Source organism: Haemorhous mexicanus, chromosome 1 (genome assembly GCF_027477595.1).
Source record: "Haemorhous mexicanus isolate bHaeMex1 chromosome 1, bHaeMex1.pri, whole genome shotgun sequence".
NCBI lineage: Eukaryota > Metazoa > Chordata > Aves > Passeriformes > Fringillidae > Haemorhous > Haemorhous mexicanus.
Window position 1 is genome coordinate 143,479,099 of NC_082341.1, and position 6,461 is coordinate 143,485,559.

The window sequence follows — 6,461 nt, forward strand, 5'->3', positions numbered from 1 at the left end:
TGTTTGGTCTGACCAGAAATGGGCATTTTTAACACAGCTTCCACTTATGCCTCATCCCCACAACTGCTCACTATGCTATGTGCATTTACCCTTGCACAGATCCAGTGAAGGCAGTCAGAAGAGGAACTACATTTGAAGATGGGTAGGTACAGAATGTCTGGGAAAGGAAGGAACACAAATATCAGAACTTCCACCCCTGCTGTCAACACACAGAATAGACTCAGCTCATGTTTGGAGTCTAGGACAAACTGACATAGCTGACATTTGGGTACTTACCTCCTTTTATTTATCAGCTGAGTAAATTTCATGCAAAAATCACTGAGAGGCAATAAATATCAAGCATTGCAAATTCTATTTCCACAGAATAAATGCAGCATCCAATGGCTTTAATGCTCCATATAGGTATTGCCTCAGCTTGCCAACTTCAGAGTGGAACCACACTTTAAATATTCTGCAGACTGTAGTTAAGTGCTGTAGTATGTTAAACTTTCCAGTCTTACATATTTCAATTGATTCTTTGTTCTCCTCTTTCAGAACAGGTTAATGAAGCTGAAGAAAAGGAGAGGAGGATTGGCCATTCAATAAAACTGCAACATATGGAAAATCCAACATTTCAGGGAATTCTAGGAGCAAGCTACCACATCTATTCTGGTGAGACTAGTATTAATGGCTACTTATTCTTCTGTTCCTTTCCTAAATTAAGGATTTATAAGACCTTCTACACATACAAATTAGGCATCACATCGGTTGCCTGAAGAAGCGATTGCAATATTTTTTCCAAAAAAGAAACTAAGGCAGATAGATATTAAATTACTTACCCAAGATTGCAGAGTCCAAGCTACACTCTACCCCCCTGGAGTTCCAGTCCCACTCATGAATCCTGATACCACACTCCCTCCCCTTGCAAAGAAAAAGGGGAAGTTAAGGAAGATTACTTCAAGTTAATCCTGATACATTTTCAGGATCCTTGTGCTGGAGTGTCTCAGTGGATGTGCACCCAAATAGACAGGAAATCAAAATACTTCCCTTTCCAATTAACTATTTCAAAGTTTCCCAGTTCCACACATATATAAAAAGTGCATTTCTAGCAAAAGAATTTAAAGGAATAACATAAAAGTCGGGAAGTTAAAAACAGAACATCAAAGTCACAGTAATTAGCTCCACATGTCTAGCTGATAATGAGAGCTGTCTTTTTTCTTTTTTAATAAAGAAAATGAAGACACCAGAGTGGATGCTACTTGATTAAATTAGCTATGTAATTGCTGTGGCCCCATAATCACAAAGTCAGGGCTCATCCCTTAGCTCAGACCACGCGTGCATCCGTGTCACATACAGATTTTCTTCATTGTGGCATTCCCCCTGTCAACTCCCGTGCACAAAGGAAAGAAACATTAAGAAATAACCCTGCTCCATGAGTGTGTCTGGGAGAAAATTACTTGTAAATGTCAAGAATGGCTGATAATAACTGAGAAGACAAGCACAGAGGAGGAAACCATTCTCTGTGTGCATTTGCAAGCTGGTTTGGCCACAGCATGATCAGTAGGTCACAATTTGGCACAACAATTTCTATTTAACTAGAAGTTCCTCCCAAGTATGCAAAATGAGCTTATGAGCTGTGGGAGCTCAGCCTCTATCAGAGGAAGCCCTTCAACATTCTCTCAAAGAAAGTAAAATTAAACATGTTTTTCTATATGCCTTCAAAACAACCACTGCCAGTGTCCAAAAACATTTAAAAAGACAATGATTTAGCAAATTACTGTAAAATATGTTGAAATGTACCTGTTGTAGTCAGGACTCTTACACGTCTTTCAATTAGAAGTACCCCTTTTACAAGGAAATCTATTCTCATTATCCCAACTCCATCACTGCTGCCTAATCCCATGCATTCCTCTCAACATTTACCTGTTCTCAATCCTCACTCACCACCACTGCTCATGCACTCCATAATATAGCAGTTACTTTAGGTTCAGCTGTAAATAATGCATGCCCATGCCTGCCATCTAAATCCTCTTAAGTTAGAAGTTATTTCCAGTCATAAAATCATAGAAATTAGAGGCAGAAAAGACCTATTAGGTCATTTAGACCAAAACCCCATGCCAATGCAGGATTGTTTCCTGCAGTACACTTTCTACTGCTTTGTCCAGTCTAGTTTTAAATGTCTCTTGGGAAGACTTTAAATGTCTCCTAAGCAGTGTTGCTGCTGCTTCTCTCAGAAGGATTTTCCACAGGCTGAGAGCCAGGCTTGACAAGTGAGTCATGCTTGTTTGAAAGCACTGGTCCTGGTAAAGCTCTATGGCTTTAGCTCATGCCTTTTGATGCCTGATTAGCATTGTCTAAGGCATGTCAGCTGAGGTCTTTGAGAAGGAAAAGTGTATGAGGAGTTCACTGTTTCTGCTGCAGCTCTGTGCAATTAATTGGAAGTAATTTAGTGTTGGCAGGCTGGTAAAAGTTTGCAGCAGTTCCATTGCTTTGGGATGCTGTGAGACCACATCTGTTTCATCCTGCAACCTCTGTCAAATGTAACTTTACCTGTTTGGGTGCTACTTACTACAGGGTGAGTGTACCACCATGAGAACACCCTGTGACACAGGCACTTGTGTCACTGAGGAAAAAGACCTGTCAAGGAAGGCAAAGAGGGTGATGTGCTGTGTACAACTCATTCATAGTTTGGGGAAGGAAATTTAAGGAGGAAATAATAATATTCTTTCCTGAGGAGTTTCTGGTACTACAAGCACTGATGTTCAGATCGGAAATGCATGGGAATGGTCTTGGGCTCAGTCTGCTACAGCACCTGGCCAGTTTTCTGAGGGTACAGACTGATGGCAGCCAGAGTGTGCTCTGTCAGCTATCTAGTGCACAGAAGAGGCTTGGGGGAAAAAAAGAGTGCCCACCTTGTGAAATAGGATGCGATGGGATGGGAATGTGGTGTGGAAGTAGGATAGGAAAAACACCTTTCAGCAGAGCTCACTTTGACCCAGTCACACTCACTGTGAAACTGCTTTCAGGCAACACTGTGTCACCTAAAATCCATACACAGAGTAAGTGGGACTCACCCACTTTGTAGCAACAGAGCAGAGCAGTGAGAAAAGACCACACTCTGATAGAATTAGATGTAGTCAGTTTTGAAGTAAAGAATTGTTTTGCATGTTGTCTAGAATCAGCTGAGCTTCAAAAGCTGTGACAAACACAACCAACAAACTGTGTTGTGCCTAACTTAACTAAGTCCTATAACCACCTTGTCTTCTATGTTTATCTCAAAGCCAGATAGCCTTATCTAGAAGGTAGTATCACATCTACACAGGAGAACAGAAAACTGCATAGGAAGCTGAGGACTGGTTCTCCACTGTCAGCTGAGGAAACAAAAGAGAATATCATATAAACAAGCAAGGAAATAAAAAAAAGAAGAAGATAGCATTTATTCAAAGATGGCATTTATTCCAGTAAAAGCTTATGCAAAAGCTGATCTGCTTGCAAGCTTACTCCAGCAAAGACGTATGCCAGCTGAGCTGTGCAGCTACCCATTGACACCAATGCAGATGCCAGAGCATTCCCACTGTCCCATTCCCTCTCCAGAACCAAGGCTCCTCCAGCCTTTTGCTTCCACAGAAAACAACAACCCTCTGACAGAAATACTCAGAGAAATTATTTTCCAAATGAAATTTGTAGGATTTATCATGGAAGAGCATGTTCATGCATGTGCATTTTGTGGAAAAGGGAGAAGAGCACAAAATGGCAATTACATGGCTGATGATCTCTAATCTTCTCAGGGATGCCTGTACAGGATTGATGAGTTGTCAGCACTTCCTCGGCCATTTGCCACACTGTCCCACAGCTCATGTCCAAACCAAAGAAATACATATGTAAAATATCATACGACTCCTTTAAAGCCTAACCTATACAATTCTGCACAAAGGCTCACTATATTGTGAGAAATTATGCAAAATGTGATGACAGAAATCATTTAATTAGAGTGCAGTTCCTCCATAAGATCTCCTGGGGAAGGAATGTTCCTACAGCCCATGTTCTTCTACAGAAGCATTCATGTCATCTCCCATGTTTCATGCCCCACTTCAGCTGTGGTAGGTTGTCCCACTGTAAAGAAGCAAATAAGTAAATAAAAGCTAAGCCAGCATATTTAAGCAAGCGCCGATGCACTTCAGCTGCTCTGGTCCTGGCTCTGCTTCACTCCTCACACACAGTCTGGAAGAAAGGAGCTGCAGATTGCTCATAGGATGCAGAGTTTTCTGTGCCAAATGGGTCTACAACTTCCACACCAGCTCATGCAGATGTCTCCAGGTGCTGAAGTGGTAAGGACAGCAATGGAGGATTGGCAGACTAACATGATTACTTGCTTTGCCACTAACAAAGAGAGGCCAAGAAAGGCAAGACAGTGAACAGAAGATGGATTGAGGTAGGATGAGAAAGCTGCTCATGACCTGGCCCTGAATTTCCTCTGAATTCTCTACCCACAGGAGCAAGCTGGTGTGATGATGGCTGTGACCACAGCAGCTATCAGACACCTCAGTCTGCAACAGCAACACTAAAAGCCTGAAGGAGAAGGCAGGGAAACAGCCATCCTGCAAACCCACCTCCAAGCTGTACAAGAATGCAGCAGCACCATTATCTGCTACTAAACCTCTGTGTTCACCTGGAAAGAGCTTTTCCATCCAGGGGCTGAGCCCTGCACACAACCTCTCACACAGATGGGAATTCTGTACCTTTGTGGTCATGAGCTTTTCCACCACCTACCAGCCCAACTAATGCAGTGCATCCCAGTGACAGCTGAGGAGGTGCTGAGCACACTGCAGATCAGATTGCTCCAAAAGAGGTATTCCCACCCACCCTGCTGCACCACTGGCCTGAGCAATGAGAGGAACAGAGGTGACACTCTGTGACAAACCACAGAAGGAAAGTGGAAAGGGGAGGAGGTCCTCTCTACAGTCTCTTTAGCTGAGTACACAGATAAGGGCTTCTTGAAAGCAGATAAGGGTTTCTTGAAAGCTTCCTGCTCATGGTCTATTCCTCTTAGGCCTTAATAGAGATTTAGTTTGTTCAACCTTCTCTTTGGTTAATGGAAATAAAACTGATGGATAAAAATCTCCCCTAGGAATATACATACAAAAATATGGTTGTAAAGATGCCCTCAGTGCAGCCACCCATGCTCTGACTGGCAGCTGCTCAGAAAACATAATTTCTTGACTACAAAATACTAAGTAACACCATATTTCTTAGCTCATGTCCCACCACAGTTTCATTTCAGCACAGCAAAACCTCATTAATTCGCACTTTGCTTATCCGCACACCTTATAATTCACACGTAAAAACAGCAGTCAGCAAAGATTTAGCAACAATGTGCTTTATTGAGGTCTCATGTTGCTGAGATTTCATTATTCCTGCAAAATACGCTACCGTTCATTCACTAGTACAGTAAGATTTCAACATCACCATAAATATCTCAACCTAAAGATAGGTTCACACTAGCAAAGTTTGGCTCCAAAGTCCATGACTAGGAAATGCCAAAGTTTTAAGCTGGAGGAAAAATAGTTGTGCATAAAGGCAAAATGAAACTAGATTACGATCACAGCTTGTGGTGTTTCCTGCATTATTGTATTTCCTTGCCTTTTAAAAGCACCTTTTCATAGGTTATACTAAGAAATGAATTCTTACTTGCATCCAGAGAAACTTGTACCACAGAATACAGAGGAGGCTTTAACACACATTTGTAGTTTTTCAGCTCTGGAAATATCTTCAGGAATTCTGGACAAAAGGTCTTTAATGGCCCCAGTGCAATTCGCAGGTGCTTTTATTGCAGTCACTAAACCATCCCAAAAACCTTTTCCCCCTGCTTCCCAGCAGCTATTGATTATTGGGAAGCAAATGAGAACCCCGAGCTTCAAGAGATGTTTTTTTTACTGGCAAACACATGGTGGGTAGGAACCATGTACAGCTGCTTCATGCTGGGCCAGTGCAGCAAGGCAAGCCATAGGAGTCAAGATACTCACAGCTCAATTTGTGGGACAGGTATGGAAAGCTGAGGGTTTGGAGATTGTGTGAAGTTTAGGCTTACAAATTAGCTTCAGAGAGTCTGGAGAAACTGTAGCAACAAGCAGTATGAAGCATGTGCTGGTCATTACATTTGGTACTTGGACAGCCCAAAGAGAGATTAAGATGTATGTGTCCCTCTCTTCTACATGCTGAAAGACTTTCCACTGCTACCTAACTCAGTGCCTTGGGTCTTACTATGGCTGGTTGATTGTTAAAACTTCCTTTAAGAGGACGGAATTTTCTTGAAGTTAAACTTCAAGCCTTCAACTCTTCAGGGTTAAGTCTGCCTCCCTTCTCTGTCTCTAGGCACAAACACATATTAGACTCACACTTCAAGCCCAAGTGCTGCCTCATCCTCACCTTCCTCCCTCTTCTGAAGACAAGGAGCACCAACACCCCATTTCAACTCCCTTCTC